This window comes from Dermacentor variabilis, unplaced genomic scaffold, assembly GCF_050947875.1.
Source record: "Dermacentor variabilis isolate Ectoservices unplaced genomic scaffold, ASM5094787v1 scaffold_13, whole genome shotgun sequence".
Lineage (NCBI taxonomy): Eukaryota > Metazoa > Arthropoda > Arachnida > Ixodida > Ixodidae > Dermacentor > Dermacentor variabilis.
In genome coordinates, this window is record NW_027460291.1 from 3,031,260 (window position 1) to 3,059,019 (window position 27,760).

The 27,760-nt window shown below is 46.3% G+C and overlaps 1 long non-coding RNA gene across 1 annotated transcript; it reads right to left on the reverse strand.

Moving 5' to 3' along the window:
• Positions 1–23,882: 23,882 nt before the first annotated feature.
• Positions 23,883–26,981, reverse strand: LOC142566613 (uncharacterized). Its single transcript, XR_012825086.1, has 2 exons — positions 26,895–26,981; positions 23,883–26,097 (listed from the first exon to the last, which is right to left on the reverse strand). It is a non-coding gene; the product is annotated as an uncharacterized LOC142566613 (long non-coding RNA).
• Positions 26,982–27,760: the final 779 nt, after the last annotated feature.

The window sequence follows — 27,760 nt, forward strand, 5'->3', positions numbered from 1 at the left end:
CAGTTTTCAGAACGATTTCTGTGGGTTTGCGTACGTTAATAATGTTCCAAAACTTCTTAGGATTAGTTGTGAGCAGATGAGGTAGTGTTTCAGAAAAAAAGTAATTCTTGGCTGAGCGAATGGCCATTTTATATTCAGATGCGATAGCTACGTAGGCAGCTTTTGCTTTGGTTTCCCCAGATACCTTGAAGCGTCGAAAAATGCGTTTTTTTTTCTTGTTAAGAAGCTGTTTTAAACTTCAGTTAAACCAAGGAGCCCGATTGCATGATGATAATAGGCGAGTCGGAACATATTTTTCAGTTAGCGTTTGATCCTTGTTCTTGAAAAGGAGCCAGTTTTCTGCAATAGTTCTTTCCCTGAAATGAGGAAAAAAGAAATCGGCAAAACTTTGTAATTCGTTATTGATCGAGGAAAAATCTGCTCGACTGTAGTCACGAATTTTCGTGCGGTGTTTTAGAAGCTGTGGCGAGCGCAAGGGGATTGCAATATGATTCACGCAATGATCGCTTAAACGAGGTATAATTGATAGTGATGAAATTGAATCAGGAGATGTGGTGAAGACGAGGTCAATTATGTTGGCAGAAACTGCAGTGACACGGGTAGGCTCTTTAACAAACTGGATGAGGCCAAATGTCGAACATATATCAAGAAAGGTTGAACATTGGGATGAGGATAAAGTCACTGATGGGAAGTCAACAGACCAGTCAATGCCAGGGAAATTGAAATCACCGAGCAAGAATATTGGTGCTGCTGGATATTTAACAACGATTTGGTTAAGACAGTCAAATAGCTCATTGTAAAATGTGGATGTACTATCGGGTGGTCGATAGCAAGCGGCAAATATCACGTCTTTGTTATTTATGTGAATGCAACAAAACAAGAACTCAATTTGCGAAGGCACGTGTATATCAAAAGAGGTGATATCAGATGAAACAGCGATCAAGGTCCCATAACCACATCGTCCTATTCCGTCATTTCTATAAATATTGTAAGCCTTACTACACGCGAAAAGCTCCGAATTTTCAATTTTATCTGAAAGCCAGGTCTCGACTAAAACAACAATATCTGCATTGCACGTGTCGATCAGCGCAGACAGAGCATCGCGCTTATTCATAATGGAGCGGATGTTAGTGAACAGCACAGAGTAATCGTTGCCATGCTTATTCTGTACGGCCGCGCGATGCTAACTCAAAGCGGGTGACGGGGGATTCGCAGGGAAATTTATTCCGCTGCTGCCTACATTACCGCTGGCAGTAGCAATACTGTTCTGCGGGAGTTCATAAACGGTATCGGTTTGAGAGCAATACGCGTAGCACGCTTTGTTGATGAACAATTTGTTGTACCTGAGATGATACAATTGACCGGAAGACATCCCAAATGCAATTAACTTATTCCTGGTCATTCTAGTTGCCCGACAGAAGTCTTCTTGAATGGATACACCGGATCCTGTCAGTGTCTTCTTTTGTGCTAATATGTTTTCCTTTGCTTTAAATGATGCCAATTTCACTACCACTGGTCGACATTTGTTATTTATAAGGGAACCTCAGCGATGCGCAAGCTCAATTTATTCTTCGGGTAATTGCAACGCGAAAAACTGCACTAGGAGTGCACGAACTTTTTTACTGTTTCCGCCCAAGTTTCAGAGGCACCATCGGTGATACCATAGAAAATCAAGTTATCTCCTCTTGAGCTGTCCTCGAAATCGTCCAGACGAGATTGCAGCGACGCATTCTCACTTTTCATGGCTTCGGTAATAATGTCTCGGATATGAGCAGGTTCTTGCTGAGTTTCAAGTGCAGCGAATTTCTGCTCTACGTACGCTAATCTGGCATTCATGCTAGTAATACGCTCCTCAAGTAATTCTTGGCTGGCTTTCACTTCATTGAGAGTTGAGATTAGCTCAGCGTGACGCGCATCCATTTTAGTAGCAAGAGAGTTGATGGCCTCGAGAACAAGGTTAGTGCTACAACTTGGATTAGGCCCAGGGTTGGGCTCAATGTCTCCGGACATCACAAGCAACTTCGTAACATGTGCACAGTCGGCAAATAAACACCACAAAATGTCCGGGCATGGGACGAGCAGCAAAGCGCGATTGCTAGAGCGCTTACAGTAAAGGGAGGTCGAGTTTCCAACCTGGATGTAAAAAAAGAATGGTCTCAGCAAAGACTGCGCCATTGCTGCTATCCCATGCCCACTGACGAGGGTCGTCATCGTTAGCCTATTTATAGGCACACCACACGGTGACGCATGCGTTGATGCCGTTGGTTTGGTGAAAAGATCCGGTGCGATGATTCCGCTGACGTTTCCGGCATGCGCAGACGAAGAGAACAGCAAATGGCCGCATGATGCAAAGGCCGAGTTTTCAGCAAGGAAGGGCGTAGTACAGGCTCCATCGAAGGGGTTCCAGGCACGGATTAGTGGAAGAATCTGGTTGTAAAAGAAGAATGGTCTCAGCAAAGACTGCGCCATTGCTGCTATCCCATGCCCACATCTTCATCCGCACAAGCTCGGTATGTTGTCTTGGTATACCTATGCGGTGGAAGTGACCATTTCCTTACATTGCAATCGAGTGTAAACACACTTCAGTATATTGAAATTCGGAATACATGATTGATGGACAACTCCTAAAAGTTAAATATTTTGTTGCGTTGCTCGATCTGTTACACTGACAAACGGTATGTGAAGGTGTAACTGTATATCTTTTTAATGCTAAGTTTGCCTATAATGCCTGATTATATTATTCAGTGTGTAAATTGCAATGCTGTTGTAAGCAAAAGTTTACTGTACGTACTTTCATACACCTCAGATGTGCACTATCTAACCGCCATGTTGACATTTTATGAATGACGAACTATTCATCACACACCATTGTCACAAGTTGCGCCATCAGCTGCCACATTTCTTGCCTATGTTGCGGCCTGACATAATTGTATCAAAGCGAGTGCAAGTTGTTTATGCTTCTTCATTTTTCGTTTTTTCAGGCAAACGTGGAACGACTGCCTTTCAAGTTCCGGACAGCATCTAAACTCTCTATGCCTGTCCTATCACATCACTATGCACTAAGTATCACACAAGGGCCAAGACGAGAATACTGAATAAATTTATCGTTACATTTCGAATTGGCTAAGCTCATAACGTAAAGAGAGCAAGTTGATGTCAATTCTGCTGCCGTGACCTTATCTTTGGCATGTATGGCACCTTTACTTTCATTGTCATCACGTCTAATAATCTGATTACTGCCCAGTTCACAGCATTTTGTGCCCAACTTTTTCTATGCGAGGAATGGTAGGGCTCTGTATAGCTGAGGTTTGGAAGATGTTACACACGGCATGATGTGTCAGAAATGAGGCGTTAGTATGGGCATGACAAACTAGGTAAACTCTACATGGCGCAGTCGAACCGAATGTGTTAAAAATTATTTCCTATGTGTCTCTCCCATGGTCACCGTGTTTGTGCCATTTCAGCAACATATCATTATTGACATAATTTATACTTGACACGTAACAGATTTTATTGCTTGTTTTAGGGCTAATCACTTTCACAAGACAGCATTTTCTTAGTGGACTACAATTTCGCTTCCAGACGACTTACGTCCCCTGGCTGAGTTACGATGTAATCTGAACACTACCAGCATACGAAGACGTCCTAATTAAAGGTAGTTATTAATATTCATGCAAAGACCAAAAAGTACAATAACAAATAGACAGCAAACAATGTTGCATTATCTCGGAGCTTTTCCGTGTTATATCATGTGAGCTGATTTCAGTCTATCCGACAAACACATTTATGATTGGTAGTGTCCACTCGCATCAATAAAACACTTTTGTAACTGAGCTTACTAAATAACGGTCATGTACAGTGGCAAGCACAAGTTTGCAGACGAGTGATGCAGCACAAGTTTGCTTCTTCGCAGCCCAGGCATGCCGGTTAAAATCAAGTGCTACAGCCTACGTACATGTACTCAAGCCATGGAATGTCTTTAGGCAATTCCACATTGCAGTGCCGTGCAAGGTGGAATTCTTTGCTTATTTCATAATCTCCCATATTTTCCTCTTAGGCACCATCTTCACAGCAAACAAGAATTTATTGAACACTTCCCCCAGTTTCTTTATGTGATGGGTGTGTGTTAGGGTATTACATTTATGTAATTAAAAAAATCAAATCTATGTAGTTTTCATATATTCATTATGCTGTGCCTTGAGAAACCCTGTTAACCTTTCTCCATTTCAATGTGTACGTACTTTTTGCCAAGTACCCCAACAAAGTCTTTGTGTCACGCGCAAAGTGTAATAATAGAGAGCTTTAGCTTGTCCGGAAAGCGGCCCCGAGAGCGTTGGGGCGTTTTACCGGGTGCGAACTGCGCATGCGCATGGCTTTGCCGGATGCCGTATTCCGTGACCGGATTGCTGGATACCGGTACCGTCTGCTCCGACCCAGGTGGCCAGATTACCGCGTCCACACCGACGACCGAATAAGCCGAGTCAAGACAAGCCAAAAAAAAAAGAAAGCACTACAACATGGCTGTCCCGCCCGTCGTTCGTTCGCGCAGGTAATTCATGCCGAGTGACGATGTTAGTATATTAGAAGTACTGGCGCGAAACCCCTTCGACGATGCCGCGCTGTGGGTGAAAATCAATGAAAAGCTCTGTGACCCCACCCAAGTGGTTCGTAACGTCAGAAGCGTGAGGGAACGGCTGGACCTCCTCCTGGGCAGTTCCTGTGCGAGGACATAAAAAGCAGGAGAAATTAAGTGTTCCAGACGTTTATTACTCGATATCCTAAGCTCACACGTTTCGGCCAAATTTTCTAATGCGCCTGTTTGCTTTACTAGATCAGGGACGGAGGAAGATTGCGAGGTCGTGCGCAGGCTGTTACAACAGGTAGTAGACCTGGCACGTGAGTGCAGCTACCGCCCGCCAAGATCAGCGATGCGGAGCCACCGTTGCACTAAGGGCAGGCCTGCCTGCGCTGCTGCGAGTGCAGCACGGGCAAAGCAGCGCCAGCCCAACACCCGCCAGAGAGCCGCCTTGGAGTGTTTCGCCGCCTCTTCTACTGATTTTGGTAGGAGACTTGTTACTTCACGTTTTCTTTTATCATTCTTTGGGGGGGGGGTGAAGGAGTGACGTGCACGAGTTGAGATGTTAGCACTCAACTCGATTGCTAAATCCAATGTTGCATGCCCTTGTGCCGTACCATGTGTATTGATATCTTTATTCATTTCACACCGATGATAGGTCGCTGTATGGCTTCCTGAAAGCTTGCATTCAAGTATGCATACCATGTTCATTTTATTTAGCCGTGTAGCTGCAGTTTTGAACCATGAGAGCCAAGTAGTTACTGTAACTACCATAATCCAAATGCCTCAAGCCTGCTATTTTTTATGGGACGGCATTTAAAAATGTGTAAATCATGTAGAACTGTGCTGCTGCTTCCTCTTGAAAGTGCAGTTTTCTCCCACATTTTTTTAGGCAAGCATTTCACCACACGCACCTCCCTATGATTGAACTGTTGGGAACAAGTACAAGGAACCTGCCCTAAGTGTTAGCAAAGCTACTGGTTTTATGTTTTCAATTTCACGAAATTTTATGCTCTTTTCTCTCTGTAGGAGCGAACAGCGATGTGCAGATGCCAGAACAACGGGAGGCGCAAGATGAGCCCGACGACCCAGGCAGGAGGTCCGCAAGTGGATGGCCTGCGTCGCCTGAGCAATGTTGTCGTATGTAAAGCTACCTTATTCTCAGTGTATATGATAAACGCTCAGTAAAATAGTACCTCTTGTACTCGTTTCTTCAAGTAACCTGTTACCAGTTCGTTTGATGAAACCATTGTTAGTGTACTCAAATAATGGGCGCCACTTTGTGAGTTTCCGCAGAACTCATTTACTCTATGAGTATTCTAGTGCTTTGAATTGCCAATTAATTCTTCCTCATCTTGTCCTCTGGTTAGCTCAGTCGGTGGAGGAACTGTTCTGGAAAGGCATTAGTCCAAGATTCAATCCAAACGCCAGGATGAATTTTTTTGGAACTGTGCAGCTTTTTTTATAGAAAAAAATGGATTTCCTGGTAGCTCTAGGCTACTTTCAGACGGATAACACAATTTTTTCCTTTCATGAAACTTCCCCCACATTGCTGATTTCCACAGAACACTGCATTTGCTCATACTGTGTACTCATCAGACTGTTCAGTAGTGGTAGTTCACCAGCCAGTGCATTGAATGGGCTGGATGAACAACATTTGACCATTGTGAACATTCTTTTTAGGTGCTTTGTGCCATTTCTGGCTGTTAGGTTCTTTTGCTATCACGGAAACTTTTCAGATGCTTCAGGGCCTACATGTAGAAAGCTGCATTGATTGTTTGACCTTAACATAAGAATTCGTGGTGCACCATTACATGGCAATCTGGAAACGCAACCAGCACGATTTTTATTATTTCAGCTTTTTCTCTGCGACTTAAACTTGGTGTATTTGTAAATTTGTCACTTTGCCGATGACAACTGATGACAACTTTACAAAAATGTATTCTGTAAACTAAACCCTTCCAATCTCAAACTTTTGCACAGGATTGATCGCTTTCGACAACACCTTGTTGCAAACGTGTCTTTTCCAAACGTTATGGCATAATCTGGTCAACATACAACTTTCCCCAAAACAAGTGCTTCTGCCATCATTCTAGCAGTCATTCGGCAGTCACGGAACGCAAGACAACGAACAGAACCAATGTTTCCATTTCGCACGAGGTGGAGTGGATCTTAAATAGTCCTAGGGGTCTTCAAGGCCTTTCCCAAAAAAATACTGGATCCACTTGAACACAGTTATTTCCTTTAGGGCGTCATTTCCGTGCGCGTCTTGCAACTTTTGATGAATTGTTTCTCCATTCTTGTTTAATTTTGTAAGTAACTTGATATTCATTCTTTGGTTTCAACTGCTCTTCAAACTCAATTTCAACAACGAAAAAAGTGAGTTGTACAAAGAAGTGCTCACACAAAACTCTTGGTTTTTTTACAGGGGTTCAGTTCGTACCAGAGGTCATCAGGGTGTTTTTAAGTGGATAGGAAAGGAGCATGGTGCCACTAAATGCCATCTCCCACTTTTTTAAAGAATGTGTTGCTGGGCTATCATACTTTCGCGACTTTGTTGCTGACTCACTGCATGAACTTTTGTTATGGCAACGCAAAGCCCAACACAAAACAAGTTAAACACATAAATTTCATAAAGCCATTATATTTTAATTCTGTTGTCAGCAAATTTAGATCTGAACATTACCATGGCATTGCAGCGTGTCAAGACTTGCAATATGTAAGAAGAAGATCTAAGCAATGCCCAAGCGGCATTAGTAAAGTTCCCTTCTTATGAACAGCTCGCTGGCAAGCTTGATTTCATAAAGTCTGCCAGTGATGGTTTGTTGGCCATTAACGCAAGCCAAAATGAAGATTGAGTGTACCATGTATGTACATAGTCTCTAAAAGTTTGCTAATGTGAAGAAGTATGACAAGGCAGAGAAGCAGCTCAAGGAATTGCCTGCTACAAGTTTGAAACATTTTAACCCTCTAGCATTTAGCTTGCTTGTATACATTGCTACAGGTGGAAGGACATGGTTGTAGAATATGTATGGTTGAAGGCACCATACGAGGAAGATGAAACATTTCCAGGAGTTAGACCATGAAATGTGACAGTGTGTATAATATTGTAATATGCAAGCCTGTGTATCGTTTTTAAATAACAGTGTTGTATTGTCATATTTCTTACAATGTAAATTTGTTCCATGTTGTGTTCAAGCAATGTGGAGTGGATTCATTTTCACTTAATGATGATTTTGTTGCGAAACTCAGTCTCAATGAGATGTCACTATGTGCAGGGTTATTGAAACCCACTAATATAATAATGTTTAAAATATTAGTAATCCTAAAACACGTTTGCAAAAAGATTGTGCATGTTTTCAGTCCTCAGGGATAATTGCCCACAAACTTTCTCATCCTTTATTGTAGTTCATGGCAGAGCACATGCAAGTACCATATTTACTTGTATATAGGTTGACTCCTATATGCTGATTTCACTGTAAATAAATAATAAATTTACCAAAGGGAACTCATATTTCTTTAGAAAAACTAAGAACTTCGAGCACGACACCCCTTTCTTTACCGTAAGTTCAGCTACTAAATCTTGGTAGTCTATGCTTTAAACTGCATCCTTGTCGGGACTGCCTGAGAAGTCATCCTCATTGCGTAGTTCTCAGGTATCCTCAGCACCCCAAATAACGTACCCATTGCCATCGAGTTCGTTGGATAGCAGCATTTCTTGAAGCTTGTCTGGATAATCGCCAGACTGTCTTTATGGCCTGTGCGTCGAAGGAATGCCATTAGCTCATGAATATTGTTAGCTTTTTCACGAATATAGATCGACATTTTTATTGCAATGAGTATGAGGCTATAGGTCATTTCGGATACCATTCCAGAAAATAAAGGGTGACCTATATTGAAATAAATAGGGTAGTCCTGCATAAATGAGAAAATATTGCCTAACGCTGCAATTATTAGTTGTCAGTCAGTAACATAAAACTGCTGGTGAGTGGCAGATTTATGACTTCTGAAATAAGTGAAAACAATTTTTGAGACCTTTAAACATGCAGATATCACTAAAATGTTAGAACACTAAGCAATAGAAACAAATAATATCGATTATATTCCTGAATCTATGGAATCCACATAAAAAGTTTCATTGTACTCTGCGGATTTGTCAATTACCTGATTCATGTGCAAATCTTATACTCTATTTTTTTACACCTGAAGGGCAGCCGGCTAGTCCCAGTGACGTCACAAGCCAGCACACCACACAGAGGTCACCAATGGGCACAGGTGGTAATGACGCCCGTGTGCCCCATTGCAAGGTAACTATCTTATTCGTTTCACTCCCTAAGTATATACAGTATATATATGCTGTATATACTGTATCATGTGGTGCCGCAGGCAAGACATGACCAGAGGCTCCATGCAAGGGGAGCGGAAAGCGTCCCCGTTTATTAAACAGGCGTGTATATATACACTAAGTAGGAGAGGGTGCGTTCCCTCACCACCATGTGTCATGTGCGATATCGATATCGGTGACGTCACACGTGCCGTAGATGCGAAGCCAGCGCTGCGCTAGATACGATGGATACGATACATCCCCTTTTCTTTCAAAGGAGGAAAAAACACAGGAAAGAACATTAGTAGAAACGAACATTTAGAACGTGATTTAGAGAACTTGCACAAAGCTTCGATTGTAAGTAAGCCTCTGTGGGGGCCTTCGTTCTCGGTTGATCTTCTGAACGCAGGTTTTTAGTTCTGCTGCAAGCCTGCAGTTCCCGTTTCAGTTGGATGAGGCGGGAATGTTGCCAGTTGTGGCCGGTGACTCTGCGGCATCGTTTCTGCTGTATGCTGAAGGTCTTTCGTCAGCTCCTTGGCGGAGGTCCTCCTCGGAGTCACAAAGGCCTCTCTGTCGAAAAGCTTCTCTTGTAGGAAGCAGATGTCGCTGATTGCGCCGCACGATTGTGCCGTCTTCAGTGATTATGTTATATGACCGGGGATATGTTGCAGCTTGAAGGACTTGACCTTTGGTGGCCCACGCCCCTTCTCTGATGCGTAGCGTGTCTCGGGGGTTGAGCGGTGGTAGTTGTCGGCTGCAATGATTGGTCTGACGATGCTTCTTTACGCTGCGACCTGGGCATGGCCGTACGTCGGGCAACGTTGTCTGTAGTCGTCTTCCTTGAAGTGCTTCGCCAGCTGATGGTCCGGATTCCAATGGAGTAGATCTGTAAGCAAGAAGACCAAGCAAAAATCGTGATTCATTTGAGTGCTTTCCTTTAAAATTCTCTTAACTACTTGCGCGCCTTTTTCCGCCAGACGGTTGGACTGGGGGTACCGCCGGCTGGAAGTGGTGTGGTTGAAGATGGAACCTTCGGGCAAATGCAGCAAAAGCGTGGCTAGAAAATTTTGGGCCATTATCCGAACAAACTTCAACTGGTATGCCATATCTAGCAAAAATTGCACTTGTTGCTTCAATGACTGTCTTGGCGGTAGTATCTTTTAGCAGCTCTACTTCTAGAAAGTTTGATAATGCGTCGTAGACGCACAGGTATGACCGTCCACCATGCTGAAAAATATCGATGCCGACACGATGCCACGGTTTATCAGGTATTGGGCGTAATTGTAACGGCTCTTGGGGCTGTCTGTGCGCGTACGTTTTACATGCAGAACACACCTGTGCGAAAGCTTCTATGTGACGGTTTATTCCTGCCCAGAAGACGAGATACCTGGCCCGTGATTTGCATTCACCAAGGCCCAGATGGCCTTGGTGAATGCGTTCCAAAGTTTTTTTTCTCATCGTAGCCGGAATTACAACTTTGCACCCTATTAAGAGGACTCCGTTCACGTGAGAAAGATCTCCTTCAAAAGCTTTCCAATGGCCTTGGAGTGCTTTTCCTGCCGCCAAGTCCACAAGAACTTCCTTTAATTCCTCATCCCGACTAGTTTCCGTTGCCAACCTCTTCCATGTGTTATCGGTGACAAGTGAAGAGACAACACTTACTGCGTGCACTTCAGTGTCATCGTTGATGGCGTCGTTTTCCGTGATGGGTCCGGTTGTTGCACGTGACAGCATGTCGGCGAGAAGCAGTTTCTTCCCTGGTGTGAACTGAAGTTTTACATCATAACGAAGAAGGCGCAGGAAAAACCGCTGCAACCTCGGGGGCATGTCTCCAATGGCGTTCTGCGAGGTGGCGATTAAAGGATGGTGATCAATTTCAAGAATAAACGACCGCCGATAGAAAAAATGGTTAAACTTCTCGCATCCATAAGCCACCGCCAACACCTCCTTTTCAATTTGCGAGTAACGTTGTTCGCACTCTGTAAGTGCCCGCGAGGCATACGCGACTGGCTTCCATGTGTCTTGGTGGCTCTGCAATAGCGCTGCGCCGATTCCGATTTCCGATGCATCACATGACACCTTTGTTGCTTTTGTTCGATCGAACACGGCTAGTAAAGGCGCCTTACTTAAACTTTCGCAAAGCTGCCTCCACTCTTCAGCGTGATTAGGCGTCCAGTCAAACACAGTATTCTGTTTTATAAGATTTCTGAGGAACGTCGTCCATTGGGCCAGTGACGACATCAACTTGCTGAAATAATTCACGGTTAGTAGCATCCTCTGTACTGCGAGCTTGCCGGTCGGCGGTGGAATTTGCATCATTGATTTTGTCAGTGACGGGCTTGGTTTGATGCCTTCCTGGTCAATGACGTCACCAAGAAACTCGATTTTGCCGACACCAATGGAACACTTGTTAGGATTAAATGTCAGACAGCCGCGTTCTGCTGCTTGCAGTACCGACTGCAGGCACCTGTCATGCTCCTGCCTCGACGACCCCCACACCAGTACATCATCAACGTATACTCTGACCCCAGGAAGGCCTTCAACAATTTCATTTAGCGTTTTCTTAAATACCTCAGGCGCCGATGCTATACCAAACGATAAGCGCAGAAATCTGTAACGCACAAATGGCGTTGCAAAGGTGCAAATTCGTGAGGTATCGTTGTCCAACGGAATTTGGTGAAAACCAGAGTTCGCGTCAAGACGGGTGAAAACTGTAGCGCCCGCTAACTCTGCCTCTATGTCTTCCCTTCGCGGCATAGTGTAATGTTCTCTCTTGAAGCATTGGTTAATCCTCCTGGGGTCGATACATACTCGAATTTTCCCGTCTTTCTTTCTAACAATCACCAATGGGCTTACCCAGTCCTTGGGCGCGGTGACTTTCGTCATGATGCCTGCGCTCTCCATGCGTCCCAATTCTTCTCGCAAGGTTTCCTGTAGAACCAACGGTACTCGTCGGGCTGCTTGGACGATTGGCGTCGTCACGTAGAACCATTCGACTGACCCTTTCCACGGACCCGGTTCCTGTGAACAAGTCTCGAAAGTCCATTGAGACTTCCTCAGAACTGTTTCGAGATACTGCGTGTATGCGTGACAAAAGTCCAAGATTTTCGCTAGCCTGTAAGCCCAGGATGACCTGATGCCCCTTGGACACCACGAAGAAGTCGAGGACGGCGCGACCATCACCTAGTGCTAATTCTGTACAAATGACGCCATCATGCTCGATAACCCCTCCGCCATCCGAACGTAACACCGCACTGCTTGGTTTCAGGGGCGGCTTCCGGCGAATTTGACTGTAGCATCCGAAAGGTAGTAGATTTTCTTTCCCTCCTGTATTGACCTTGAATTCAAGTGGTACGTTCTTGATTTGGGCGACAACTGTCCAGTCATGTTGGCTTGCTGCGCAGCTTGACACGACCAGAATGTCAAAGTTATCTTCACCCCCCTGAAGTAAGCCAATATCGGCAAATCGTCTGCAGCCGATAGCAAAATAGTTGGGGCATTGACATTTGCGACATGTTTTCCCGAATGCAGGACACCATTGCAGCAGGTGCATACGTGCGCACTCAGGACACTTGTAATGTCTGGGCAACTCACTTTGTTTACTTGGGCGTTCCTTACGCATCGCGTCAATGTGGCTTTCGTCCCTTGCCCAAACTTTTTGTTGCGCTGGGATCGCTTCAGCTGCTTTAGCAACCTGCTCAGCCTTCAGTAAAATCAGCGTTATGTCCAGCAACCCTTCTTGAAGTTTCTCGTCGTTAGTTCCATAAACAATTTGGTCCCTAATCATTGCGTCCATTTGGGAGCCAAAGTTGCATGCTCGTGCCTGGTTCTTTAAGTCTCGCAAAAAAATTTCGAAACGCTCACCAAGGGCCTGGACTCGCGTACGGAAAACGTAGCGCTCATGGACTTCGTTCTGCTGAGCCGCACAATAAGCATCCAACTTCACAATGACAGTGGCGTAGTCATTCCTGCTCTCGTCTTCGCCAAAGCTGAACGTGTTGAGGATCTCAATGGCTTCCTCGCCTGCAACGCTCAGCAGAAGTACTGTCTTGTATGATTCCGTTCGAGGCTTGCCGGTTGGCTGTACTGATGCGGCGAGAAAAAAATTCGAACCTTTGCTTGATTGCTTGCCAGTTCTTGGCAATTTCAGCAGCCGAGCTCAGCGGGCCTGGCGGCTTCAGGTTGCCAGGAGGCTTGCTTTTCATGATATGCGAAGTCGATCTCTTGTTCTCTGGTTTTTTCTTTATTTTCAGTTTCTACAATTAAATGTAAAACACTAACTTGTAGTCCTTGCATGTCATAGATGCTACTAACATGTGGGGCACAAATGAAGTTGATCATTAGCGAAAGTCACCTTGGAATCGGTAGTTATATTTTCCTCTGCAGATTAACATGTTACTATGCAGCCTTCTCTGTGTTAACACACCTGTGAACCTTAATTCTAATCAATTTCTGTGGACACAATACAAGCAACATGCCGCCTTCGGAACTTCTTTGCTACTTTCGTGTTGCTGATTATGAATGTTTTAGTAACTTGTCAATATAAACTTGCTTAATGTAAACACCGCTGTCGGGTCCATTCACCATCAAAACTATTCTGACGGACAGTTCACAGACCAATAAGCGAAACATTTTTTGTAAACAATATTTATTTTGTTTTTGTATTCCGTCCGACATTCACTCACCTGCATTCAATTTGGCTTTACTTTCCTTTGAGACAAAGGTTTCTGGACTAAAAGCCGCTTTTTAGCAGCTTCGCTAGGTCCAGAAACACACAGGCAATACACAACAAAAACGTCCAAAGAAAAGCCACACAGCAAACAGAGTAACACAAAAAAAAAACATAATACACAAAGGGTCTCGTGCTATACTCGCCGAAGTACATCATACACAAACAACAAAGAAAATATTGACATTTTTATAGTAAACTAACGTGTTGACATTTTTCATGGAGCAGCTTGTTGTAGAGAACATCGCCTCAGTGACAGCACACGAACATGAAACCATTACCGCTTCCACCTTGCGTCTGTGAAATCAGCTGTCGGAAATGGAACTGAGTTTTCGCTAATGAACTGTGCTCCAATCATGTGGATTGGAGACGCGCAGTAGTCGGCTACAAAAGTGGTGGCTGGCATACTAAGGAATGGAATGAATCTGTGCAGCGAAATTAGTGTACGGTTGCTGCAACTGTCCGTACATGTTACCGGCACTTCGAGATGTAGGACTTTCTTCGAGGATACAGAAATTTGCTCTTCCACCAGCGTTATATCGCTAACCTTCAAAGAAAGTGTTTCAGCCCCGGGATGTCGGCAAGAGTCAGTATCACTCGTTAAACAATGACGAAGAGAGTAGCGCCACTTCCTGTCATAGTACGTTCGTGCACAGTATCTACAAATATCTACCCCAACTGGCACGCAATCTTATACCCACTCTATTGCCAACGGGTTAATAAGTGAATGGGCACACACTTGAATTTGCATGCTATATACGCACAATAAAAGAGGGACTGCAACAATAACGCACTAATGTTCGAAGCCGAATGCTTCGTGACGGTCCACAAGAGTAAGCGTGCTGCTAGCGATAAATCTTTGCTACAAGATATTACAATATACAAAACGGCCACGTTTCAAGCTTCGCACGCAGCAAGAACAAATTTATCGGAACTGAGCACACTCACGAGTGTTTAGGCAGAAATAATCAGATGGTGGGGGGGACCGCGCCAAGAAAATTTGAGTCAGAATTATGACAAGCCGCTGCTTCAAAATATTGGCCATATAAAGAACGAAGAGCAAAACACTAATCCTGGTTCAATTCATGAACGGAAAGTTTGGAAAACTTGCAATATGTATTTAGTCTCGCTTTTAAAACAAACACCGTATACGCTGTTTGGACATAGCATAATCAACTTCCAAAGCACTTTTGCATGTTCTCCGAAACTGTAGTCAAAGGTTCGTGTCATCCACCAAGTCACCATCTACGACACCTCCCAAAAACGAGGTTTGCTAAGCCACACCGGCGTCATACACACCCACTGTAAACGCGGAGGCAACGGGCGCAGTTCAGGCAAGCAGTGGTTGCGTCGCCACATTATCAAACGTGGCAGCGGGCACGGGACTGCTATGAAAAGGGTCAATAAAGGAAGTCGCATCATTTAACGTGCGAGCAATGTAACAATGGCAGGAAGGTTACGTTTTCAAATTCTGCAAATATACTACAGGAGTCATTTATTTTTCGAAACTATTGTGTGGTCATACCCAATCAGAATAAAAAAAATATTATGTTGTAGTCACTGAAATTTGCAACTAATTCGAAAGTGGGGAGCGAAACACGTTCTTGTTTATGTGTGCACAATTTACTGCCGTTGTGGTAAATTCAAAACGGAACCTAGGAATTGCACAAATTTGAGTCACAAAAGAAAAAATTTACACAATACGAGAATGGAGAGGTTTAGCTTGTCCAGTATTTGGGTAAGTGCAGGTGGGCATTGGGGCGGAGGCGTTAACGTGAGCGGCCTGGATGGTGCAGAGCTCAAACAGACAAAAACAGCTAATATTGCCTTAAGCAAGTGTATTCTACTTCGCTGCTGGTGTAAATTTTGGGCACTGGTATAACCGTGTTGCTGGCAAAAATTTCCACACGCAACTATGTAAAATACACTTGGTTGCTGCAATATTAGCCAGTTTTGTCTGTTCGAGCTCTGCGCTACCAGGTGGCTGCACCATGCAGTAGGCTCCCGTTTCCGTCTCCTGTCCACCTGCGTTTGCCCGAATACCAGAAAAGCTAAACCTCTCTAATATTATCGACACGTATACTTATCTTTATCGGGCGACCACGTTTCGCCGCCTAACAAATGTCGCACAGCGCGGGACGTGCCTGCATGTATCCGAAGTTTCTGGAAAGTTATCGATGCTTCCATCCACTCTCTGTTGTCGCCTAACCTTGTGTTATCTGATTTCATCGCCTGACGCGAATGGTGTAGAACTTTCTGGAAGGCACGGGGGTCCCAACGATTAGTCGAACATTCGACGACTGCTGTATAAGAGCCGACGCGCTTGACGCGGTGATCGGATTTTCGACGTTCGCCGACCGTGTTCGCCGCTATCGTTCTGCTATAAGTGTAGACCGCTATTGTGGGCACAGGTTCGCCCAATAAAAATTAGTTTTGTCTTTCACAGTATTGCTAATCTGTCCTTCAACGTCACCACCACGGGACATCTGGTGGACGTGCTTTTCATCCATGTATCGGACGCCCCCGAAAAGCCGTTATCCAGGCCCGGACCACAAAGAGAACACCAACGTAGTCCCGGACCATCGAGCAAGCCGCCGTCTTCTACAGCTGCCCCCGGAGCACGGACTTCTACCTGAGAAGACCAAGAAGGTTGTAGCCAAGGCAACCGCAATGGCAGCCAGAGCGTCCCCTATCATGCTGCTGCAGCCCAGTGAGCCTCCGACATTCCGCGGTTCAACATTCGAGGACCCGGAAACCTGGCTCGAGATGTATGAGGGGGTCGCTACGTTTAACAGTTGGGACAGCGACAACAAGCTGCGGCATGTCAATTTCGCACTGGAAGACGCCGCCAGGACCTGGTTCGAGAATCGAGAAGCCACCTGAACGACGTGGGACCTGTTCCGAAGCGGCTTCTTGCAAACGTTTACAAGCGTCGTGCGAAAAGAGCGAGCCCAAGCACTACTAGAAACCAGAGTGCAGCTGCCAAACGAGACGATCACGATCTTCACGGAGGAGATGGCCCGTCTTTTCCGGCACGCCGACCCGGAAATGTCGGAGGAGAAAAAAGTCCGCTTCCGTATGCGGGGCGTCAAGCAAGAACTTCTCGCCTCACTTATTCGTAACCCACCGAAGTCTGTAGCTGAGTTTTTTGCAGAGGCATCGACGATCGAGAAAACACTGGAGATGCGCACCCGGCAATATAACCGCCAGGGGCTCACGCCGCAGTCCGCCATCTAAGGACTGGGTTCCGACGACCTTCAACAGACCATCAGGGCCATTGTGCGCGAAGAACAGCGCAAGGTCCTGCCTTCATCTCAGCCTCAAGTGACCTCGATCGCCGACATCGTGAAAGATGAGGTTCAGCGATCGCTTGGGGTTCCTGAAGTGCAACATCAATTACCGCAGCCCCAGCCAAAAGCGATGACCTACGCCGCCGTCGCACACCATCAAGGCCCCCCTCCGCGACCGCGCCAGGGCCCTGTAACGCCGCAATTCCGTCGTCCGTGGCGGCCAGCACGCCCACCCGTCGCCCAGCGCACCTACGCGAGGAAGACGGACAATTGGCGAGCCCCCAACCGCCTGCCGCTCTGCTAGCACTGCGGAGAAGCCGGCCATGCGTACCGCCGATGCCCATACCGCGACTTGGGACTGAGAGGGTTCGCCGTCAATGCGCCGCGGCCGCAGCTTGGGGAGCGCCCACGTCACATCGCCGATTACCTAGCCGCCACTCAGTGCAACTCTCGACGACCGTCCCGTTCGCCATCACCAGGCCGCCACCTGTCGGCGCAGCGCCGACGATACACCGGCCCAGCCCAGGGCCGCACTGCGCGCCCGTATCCGGAAAACTAAAAGCAGCAACCGATAGAGGTGCGGTTGCTGTTCGTCGAACTGATGATCATCCGCCGCCGACCCAGACGCCGAAGAAACTACCTCGACTACATAATGACACGCCGCCGTCCCGCCTAAGTCTGGAAGCAAAGGCTACGACGACGAAAGACGACCTGACGACGTCACATACCGGCCACAGGTCAATGTGACGCAGCCGAGATCCTACGCCCAGACCGAACTGCGATGCAAGGCAAAGAACCACCAACCGCGACGTGCTTCTCGACGGCCACGCAGTCACTGCCTTAGTCGATACAGGGCCGATTACTCCGGCATGAGTAGACACAACGCTGGCCTGTTGAAGAAAGTTAAGACGGCATGGGAAGGGCCTCAAATTCGGACCCCTGGAGGACACCTGATTACGCCGACTGGAATCAGCACGGCAAGAATTACCGTTCATGACCGCACACCCTGCCACCTTCGTTATTCTCCAACAATGTTCACGCGGCGAAACTCGGTATGGGCTCTGGCGGAGTCGTCGAGCGCACTCCTCGGTGGTTATGCGATGCTTGGCGACTGGTGTTTGTCGAATCCTCAATGACGTTGAAAAGCAACCTTTGTATCGTTGGAGCAGACTTGTGAGCTGCTGTTGCTTGACCACGGGCGTGGTGATTAGTGACGCCCGTGATGCCCGATGCCCTATTAGTGACGCCCGTGACGCCCGACTTAATCACGGGCGTCGTGAATCAAGTGACGTCGCGTGAACTATGTTCACGCGACGTCATTCTCGGCATGGACTTCCTAAACCAACATGGCGCAGTCATCGACCTGAAGTCGAAGTCAGTAACCCTGACTGAAGATCAAGCGATACCGCCGGAGAGCTCTCGTAGTCACCATGCCTTAAGCGTGCTCGAAAGTCAAGTCAGCATCCCGCCTCGCTCTAGCATTGTCATTTCCGTCGGCACCAAAACACCTGCCGACGTAGAAGGCGTCATCGAGGGTGACCAACGCCTACTGCTAGACCATGAAATTAGCGTCGCAAGAGGGATATCTCGACTCCACGGAGGGAAAACGGTAGTGATGCTAACCAACTTCAGCCACGAGTTCCAGCACATCAGCAAGGGCACGACAATCACATCCATCGAGGAAATTGTGGAAACGAGCAATGCCTTTGTCCTCTCAGATTATGCCGCATCTACCCTGCCGGCCATAGTCCCTGAACCAGACTTCGACGTAAATCCAAGTCTGCAAATGAGCAAGCAGCAAAAGCTCAGAAGTCTTCTCCGACGACGCTTCGTCGAGTACCAGCCCGGTGACCGTGTTTGGGTATAGACCCCAATGCGCCGACGAGGACTCAGTGAGAAACTACTGCGACGCTATTTCGGACCCTACAAGGTCATCCGACGTATTGGCCCACTGGACTATGAGGTCGTGCCAGAAGGCATTGCGGCGGCGCGCACGATCTGAAGTGGTCCACGTGGTGCGCCTTAAACCCTTCTACAGACCCTGACGAACTTCTTTATTTTGTTGTTTTCTTTGCTACGAGTGCTTTTCTTTATTACTTTCGTTTGTTTCCAGCATCGGGTCGATGCTTTTTAAGAGGGGGGTATTGACACGTCTACTTATCTTTATCGGGCGACCACGTTTCGCCGCCTAACAAATGTTATCGCACAGCGCGGGACGCGCCTGCATTAATCCGAAGTTTCTGGAAAGTTATCGATGCTTCTATCCGCTGTCTGTTGTCGCCGAACCTTGTGTATCTGATTTCATCGCCTGACGCGAATGGCGTAGAACTTTGTGGAAGGCACGCGGGTCCCAACGATTAGTCTGGAACGTTCGACGACTGCTGTATAAAAGCCGACGCGCTAGGCCCGGTGATCGGATTTTCGACGATCGCCGACCGTGTTAGCCGCTATCGTTGTGCTATACGTGTAGTCCGTTTTTCTGGGTACAGGTTCACCCAATCAAAGTTAGTTTTGCCTTTCACAGTATTGCTGCTGTGTCCTTCAACGTCACCACCACGCCAATATCAATGTCACCACCATGTCACAATATAACAGCCCTATTCCCTTAAAAAAAGAATAATTGTGCTCCAACTGTGGTGGAAAAAGGGCGTTGGTGATCGCAAGGGAATATGGCTCGGTGTCTGACTTCTTGTGTCAGCTCAGTTTCCTTATGTTTTCGAGGCCGAATACACCATGCAGCACACTACGCTCCTTCACACAATTCAAGGGACCTTATACTCGACCACTTCTTGCTATTGGTGAGAGGATCGAGAGACCGACCAACACTCCCAGGCATCACCAAGGAAGCCGGACGCCTGTGTACTCACAGCCGAAAAGTTTCACTGACGGACCATCTAAAGAACAAGTGGGCAGCTTAACATGCCCAGAACACCAAGCAGCTGCATGAGGGCCAAGTGCTACTGAACCACTGCAACACTGACATCGCCAATCTCACACGTGTCCTTGACTGCCTGATTAGCAGAAATCTTAAAATTCAAGTCTTAATGCCACTATTGAAGGGCACGTTCCTGACGACGATCTTGAAGCAGAATACAGCACTGCAACAGGTTATGGCAATCAGGTAATGGTATGCTGGCGGAAGTGCTTTGCCAGATCACCACTTTGGAACGACTTGATTGCGACCCGAAACCCAGTTTCTGCTCAACCTTATCCGGCCTCAACTAACATGGCAACGTCGCATTTGGGATTATGACTGCTTAAGCTTAACATTCCCATTTTTGGAGGAGACATTCCCCTATTATCAGAATTTTGGGAACAGTCAGAAGGAAACTGTTCAATGCAGTGAGACACTATTGCACAAGACCAAGTTCCACTGCTTGCGGAATTAGCTCGTAGATAAGGCAGGAGCTTCGATTGCTGGTCTACTGACCACAGAATGTCGTGTGGATGCCGTCGAGTTTCTTACGTAATGGTTCGGTGGCCAAAAGAAGACCGAACAGTGTCACTTGTCAACCCTGAGAAACTTACCGCATGTCATTTCGGGAACACGATGCGAGGTCTCCAGTAGCTGTATGATGCCACGTAACTGCATATTCATTGCCTTACTGCATCGAACCTACCAGCCCTTAGTGTTTCAGGAATGCTGGTAGATGTCATGCGCAATGCCTTGCCATGTGACATGTACTTGATCTTGTGCGAGAGAAGTGGGGAGAGGCGCTAAGGGGACTAAGCATTGCCAACCCCTGCGGGGAAACGTTTCAGAACAAATGGTGGCAGTCAAGTTGAAAGAGCTGCTCAACTTTACCAGGGTAGAAATAAAAAGCCAGGCGAAGTGCTTCACATCAGGGACATGCGTTCGAAAGGCGTACATACATCGAAAAGTCACGAGACCACAGAACCACTTTTGCATAATGCGTCTTCGGCGGGAAGTGCATTTCTTCTGCTAATCAAATAACCATTCAACGCGCACCTGTGATGCTAAGCTCTCTCTGGCTGAGAAAAAGGAACAGCTAGTTTAGCACAATCGTTGCTTCAGATGTACGTAACGGGTTCACGAGTCAAGATCTTGTCATGTAAAGCTCAAGTCTCGCAATAAGGTTACGACTGAAGGTTGTTGGTGAGACAAGAGTCGCTTTCAACGCAGGTGCGTGCGTTTCAGCACTCCATCAGGCGCTGAAAGGCGTAGAATCGTAAAATTTCTTTCGCGTAACTAGCACAAGGCTGAAGTCTGCACAGTGCAAGCAATCATGGTGCCATATTTCATGGTGCCATGGTGCCACTACGTTTCTGTGCCATCCATCGACAACAAATTTGTGGGACAACTAAGACTTAAAGGCAAATTTCTTGCAGATAAGTGGCCTTTCTATGAGGCAAATGCCAAACCCGGACTTTGTTTGGCCATCGGGTCAGAACATCTCTGGAAGGTATTGACTGGAGAACTTGAATGGATCACCGATATCCAAGGATTAGTCGCAGTAAATTCCACCTTTCAATGGACACTCGAAGGAGCAAGTCAAAGCAAAGCATTCATCGAACGCAATACGAACTTGATGGTCTGTGCACTATAAGTGGCAAGCCTTTCTGATCACGAAGCGTTACAGAATCTGCAGTCCGTTTGGTGACTCAAAGCAATGGGTAGCACTCAGCAAAGCGAGTCAATCACTTACAAGTCTAGAGCGATCTGACGAGACTAACCGCAAATCTAATGGCAGGCGTATTGTTGCGCTACTGTGGGAAGAGGGCAAGCATTTATTCGGAGACAACTATGATACAGCTCTCACTTGCCTTAGTAAGCTGGTCAAAATGCTATCGCAACGTGACACAACTACAGCTTGAAGAAGTACTCACATTCAAGAAAGCAGTACTTTGCGCAAGCAGTTTGAGGAAGTCCTTAAGAAGCAACTGCACATTCATGCTGCCGGCTCATCGGAAACAGTAGGCATCGATCTCTGCATACAACTCACCCAACGCGACGTGTCGACAGGAAACGCAAAACAGTTGAGCAGCCTCAGACTAGCATTCCGGTCACTGGTGCGGTAGACAAGGAAGACACCCCAAATAAGAGCCCAGCATCAAAAGTGTGCTGCAAGAAATGCCGCAAGATAGGACGTTTCGCCACTGTATGCTGATCATCACGCGTGCTTCATCATCTGCAATTAAGCAGATCTCCGGCAAGTACGAGCTTCCTGGGCGCGATCACAGACGACGCAACAACTCCGTGGGCATAGAGCCATCGCTAAAATGACATGGCATGACGGAGCTCAAGAACTTCCAGGGGAGGACCAAATTCGTATCGGTTCATTCCGAACTTCTGTGACACCGCACACCCGCTGATGGAGCTCTTGCATAAATCCAACTCGTATTTCATTTCGGATGCCACTAAAAAGCAGGCTTTTCAACAAAATACGAAAGCCTTAACTTCACAACCTGTCTTAGTTCTCTATGACCCAATGTGCCAACTAGATTAGACTTTGCAGGACCGCTCCACATAAATCAAACAGACCGTCACCGCAAAGGATACTGTTTGCTATGAACATGCGCCACCACCCGAGCTGTAAACCTGGAATTGACGAGTGGGCTTCCTCCTAGCATTTTAAAGATTTCTAGCATGGAGAGGAGTGCCACTGATACTTTACTCAGATAAAGCAGTGGCCTTCAAAAAAGGCATCACGGAACTTAAGGGGCCCACAACCACTTTTTATAGAAATGGAGAAAAGCCCTTGAAGTGAAAATAGGCTATTTCAGAAATACTTTGCTGCAAAAAGTACTTAAATGCGTTCAGCAGAAGCGGAGTTATCGGCAATCAAATGTTGCCTCCGCTGTGTTCCCATTCCCTTTTCAATGCCTTACACTGCGAAGGCTATGGCACAGTGGGCCGGGCTCACTAGACTCACCCCCGTATTCACAAACGCCCCTCGACTTGACCCTCCACTCGAAATGCTGCTTGAGGGCGGTTTTTCATTTCACAAATCGCCCTCCACTTGAAACGCGCCTTGAGTGAAGGAAAGCTAGAGCGCTTTACTCGAGAATCTCAAGGTAGCCTCGCAGCTACCTTGAATCGCTCCTCGAGTGAAGTTAGTGCGTAAACATGGCTGCCTTGCGATCTGTCGCTCGCCTCGTCAGCATTTTCCGATGGACGCCAGTTGCCTCCGTAGCTTATCTTGGTTTAACCGTGCTGCGCATTTTCAAGGGCTTCGTTTTAGGGACCGTTGCAGTCCTCTGGAGCGCTTCGGCACCGGAATTATTCCACTGCAGCGCCGAGACAGATCGGCCGTCCTGTCACGAAGACTGCGAGCTGGTGCAGTGATTGTCGTCTTACTCCGTGCATGAGCCAGTTCATGACCTGCACACGGGTATTCTTCGTGCCAGTGCTCCGAACCTACTATCGGCGTCAGTGCATTCACGTGTCAGTTCCGCATCAGTTCAAGCACGGCGCGATACATAACTGCGGCGGACTTCGAACCTGCAAAAAGACAACAGCTACGAAGATTCCTGTCACCAGTGGGTGCATTGCCTGTGTGCGTGTGTCGCTTGCGCGAGCGCCGGCCGTCGCCCCGTCGGCGCTGTTTGTACTCAGGAAGATCGTCACTGCCTACGCTAATCCAAGGACGGCGAAACACGCCGCAGCAAAGCGAGCATCTTTGTAAACGAGCAGGTGTGTTCACTTTAATTTTTGCAATTTTCTTTAATTTGATGCGGCTAGTTGCGCTAAGGAAAATAAGAAATGGACGGTAATTTCGCGCGCACCGTGTGCAGTTGGTGCAATTTAAAGTCGTAAGCAATAATTACGTAATCCTTGCTTCAAACCATTCAGTTTAATTAGCTTGTCATCCCTATGAAGATCCAAGCTCAACGAGGAAGTCACCAACCATGAAATGGCATTCAGAATTATACCTGCACGTATACACAGGTTAATGTAATATTTTGTTCGAATAAAAGAGACAGAATAACAATACAACAGAGTAGAGTTTTGTGCATCACATTATTTTTTATTGCGATAAATAAAGGTGTAGCAGTGTAGTGACAGCACCTTATACAGACAGTGCAAGCAAGTGGTAGCAGATATATCTCGCACACCTTTATTGCGAACATCCCAGCTTTCTACAGGGTTCATTATGTAAGTGTTAGATCGCTGTTGTCGGTCTTGCTGAGCAAGCGGTAGACCCGCTGAAAAATGTTTCTTTGCAAATAAAAATAAATAAAAACAGTATGAGCTAATTAATGTACAAAAAAATCGCGCTCTAGAACACAAACTTCTTAAAGTAATGTATTATTACGAAATGTAAACTAAAGAAAACGAATACAGTACTTAAGCTAGTTTCATGGACCTTCTTTAACATCGTTGTATGTTTATTACCAACCCCTTCTCTTTGCAGGAACCAGGTTGCCAACACACGCACGAAGAGCAACTGCCTTTCCAACTGTGCTGTGTGTGCTGCGCTTACATTGGTGTGCAAGTGGAGGAGAGGTCCAGTTAATGTCCTGCTGCACTATAATAGCCGTCGAAATATTCTGCTTAAGACATCTATCATTTTCCTGATATCCTACCCCCCAGCTCAAACGTCACCACTAAAAGCAGTTTGACCGCATGCATTTGCCTTCACAGACGCGTTGTAGCTGAAGTCATTGTATTTTTCATCCAGATGGCCTTTCTTCAGTCATATTTATTAAGTCAGTATGTACCCCTTAATAATTTATGGTCAATTCAAGTGCCAATTTTTTTTCTAAAACAATAAATTAACATTATTCTCGCCTTTTTGTACTTTGATAGTATGCAATACAGCGTGAACTCTGATCCTACAAACAGAAGCAGTAATGAAGGAGAAGAAAGGGGGTTGACCGAGGGGCGCGATTTTTAATAATCATATCATGAGAAGCCAACAAGCAAAGTCACCGAAGACAACATAAGGGAAATTACTTGTACTTACTAATTGAATTAAAGAAATGATAAATTAATGGCAATGAAAGTGGATGAAAAAACAACTTGCCGCAGATGGGAAATGGTGCAGTTCTAGTAGTAGTAGTAGTAGTTAGTTCTAGTAGTAAAATGTAAATACACAAGAAAGTGGATGGGAAAACGGTGCCGCGGTAGCTCCATTGGTTAGAGCATCGCACGCCTATGGCAAGTTTTCTCAACCACTTTCATTGCCATTAATTTGTCATTTCTTTAATTCAATTAGAAAGTAGAAGTAATTTCTCTTTTGTTGTCTTTGGTGTCTTCGTTTGTTTGTTTCCAAGGATATAAACAGAAGGAGTAGTACTGCTGACAAATATATTCTAGACTAAAACACCATCTCTGTTCAAGACAGTAGTCTGTCGGGTGTAGCCACCCGACGGCATGCAGTGGTAAATTCTTGTAGAATATATGCTGCTTCTACCCTGCTTCTAGCTTCAGCTGAAGATAAATTATGACGGCCCGAACAATGAGTTTCTTCCATTGGATGCGGATGGCAGTTGGCTTCAATGGGGCTTGCAGAACTTCAGCAATTGACCGAGGTACAATACCCAGGGTAGCAGCGTGTCTTGTGGGATCCCAAAATTGGCCAAATGGTGATGCAGACTGTCACAATGACAATGCTGAAAAATACAGTATAGAGCGCATTACTACCGTTATTTCAGAAAAGCTGAGATCAACCACAAAGCTATGGCATATTTTTAATCTACACTTGCTCATGCTAAAGTAGCTTCAGCATGCCACAAAATACTGAAGTGCTGGCTACAAATACTACGAAAGTGTTACTTCACAATTGTGCGCAGCGAAAAGATCCTGTCGCAGCTGCAAAGCACCACGGGCAACTGATGACCTCGCCCATCATATTCATGCGATTTAAAACAAAAATTATATGACAGCTGAAGGGGAATAAAAAATTAATTTGATTTCATTGACCTGGCTTTTTCATGTTTGTGGTTCTAAATAACACGGTGTCCATTTCGCCATTTTGTGAATGTGGGGACACGTAACATGAATATTTTTACAAAGTTTATGAAAATAAGCACAGACTAATTAGCGGGTAGGTTAGTCAAGTACTTCTTCAGCGCCTAGCTTTCAGGGAAGCGAGCTGCTGCGATTTGTACAGGCAGGCACCATATCTATCGTTGCTTTCAGGTCTGCCAGAAGCCTTACTGTGCAGCACAGGCGTTGATTTTTTCATCAGCTGGTCCTTCCAAAGCCCACATCCTGCACCAGAATGCCAAAACTTTTATGTAGACAGGGCGCTCGCGCGCTAAGTAAATTCAATATACCTATGCAACGGAAAAGAAAAGACGTAGCCCAACTAAAAATATGTCGAAATTGCGTGAACTTGAAAGCATAGTTTACGGAACGCACATCAGCTGCTACCACATAGCACACTGAAAAAGCTAAGACGAAAAAACAAATGGCGGTGAAGTATTGACAAGTGAATTTTCGGAAGATTAAAACATTGCGTAGCGCATATGTGAAGTGAGAAAGCACAGGAAATGCAGGCACCAGTGCTGGCTCGTTGACCATATGTGCTACAAGTTGAGCAAGCCGACTGACCACCACGTCTTCTAAAACAAAGTACAGGACTCAAAAGACGCTTTTTTCTCCCAACCTGCTGGAGCTACGCACTCAACCATATACGCATTCTGCCACATGTATACTGTAACTGCTTTTCCTCTACCGAAAGATTTCATACGCGATACTGGAATGATCGTTGGATGCAGGCGCCGATCCGTACCTTCCACATTTTCGTTTAAAAAAGCAAAACCAACAACAGATTGTCGTGCCGAATCTGCCACAAGTTCCCATTAGCAAAAAAATATATATATATGTGTTTTGCACAAGCTTATGCTGCCTCGAATATGTTCCAGGTACTAATTAATGCCTGCAACATAAGCAACTGGAGTCAATCATGCTTGTGCACATCGGAAACGGCTTATCGACAGCGCCGCGGCAACCTCAAGAAAACCTCATTAACATACTGTGCTTCCATGAAAAAATGGCTCACTCACCCATATTTTCTGTCCTGTTGTTGCGTTCAGCAAACTCGCAGCACCACTCGGTCTTGAAGGTAAACAAAGCTGGGGGCGCGGGCTTCCGTATAGTAAGCGGTATTTTTCTTGCATTTTCTAATGCCATCTTCGGCTGGTCGTTTCTGAGCGCTCTGGAGCGCTCTCGCAAGTGGCATTGTCTTCGGCTGGTTGAAAGAGCGTGCGCGCCCTGCGTTCGGCTGGTTATGCTCGATTGCTCTCCTCCATCTTCGAGCCCTCTGAGGCGCTGCAAGCCCTGTCGTCGGAGCAGTCGTCGAGATTGAAACCTCGTTGCAGCGCTGCGTCGCTGCTGTTGGCGACGGCCCACCGTAACCTAGGCAACCTAGGCCACTGTATGCCGGCGTCTCGACGAACACTCGTCCCGCGTCCGCCGGTTTTTCCGGCAGCGCCGGGAGCTTTGGATAGGCGAAACATCGGACGTTGGCAGTAGCCACGTTGTTTCGCATCTGTCATTTCCTCCTCCGATAGTGAGTCGCACGTTCGGCTTGCGCGCTTGTCCTCTAGCTCTGAGCTCGGAGAACGCCGGATCTGCCCGACCCTGCTTCGGGGGCTAGAGGCGACCAGTCGAAGATACCATAAAAACCGGTGTGATTCAATAAGAGGAAGCTTTATCTCGGCCCCTTCTTCGATGCCGGCTTCTCAAATACATGTTAAACGCCTAATAATTTTATGAGAAAATCGCTCAACCGATCTGAATGAGAATTGTTGCATTCAAGAAGGAACGTTAGATCACAGTGATCGCTGCAATAATTTTGATCTAGGCCATGGCATTATTGACAAGAATTATAGGAAATTGGCAAATCTGAAAAATGAATAGAAGTACGAAG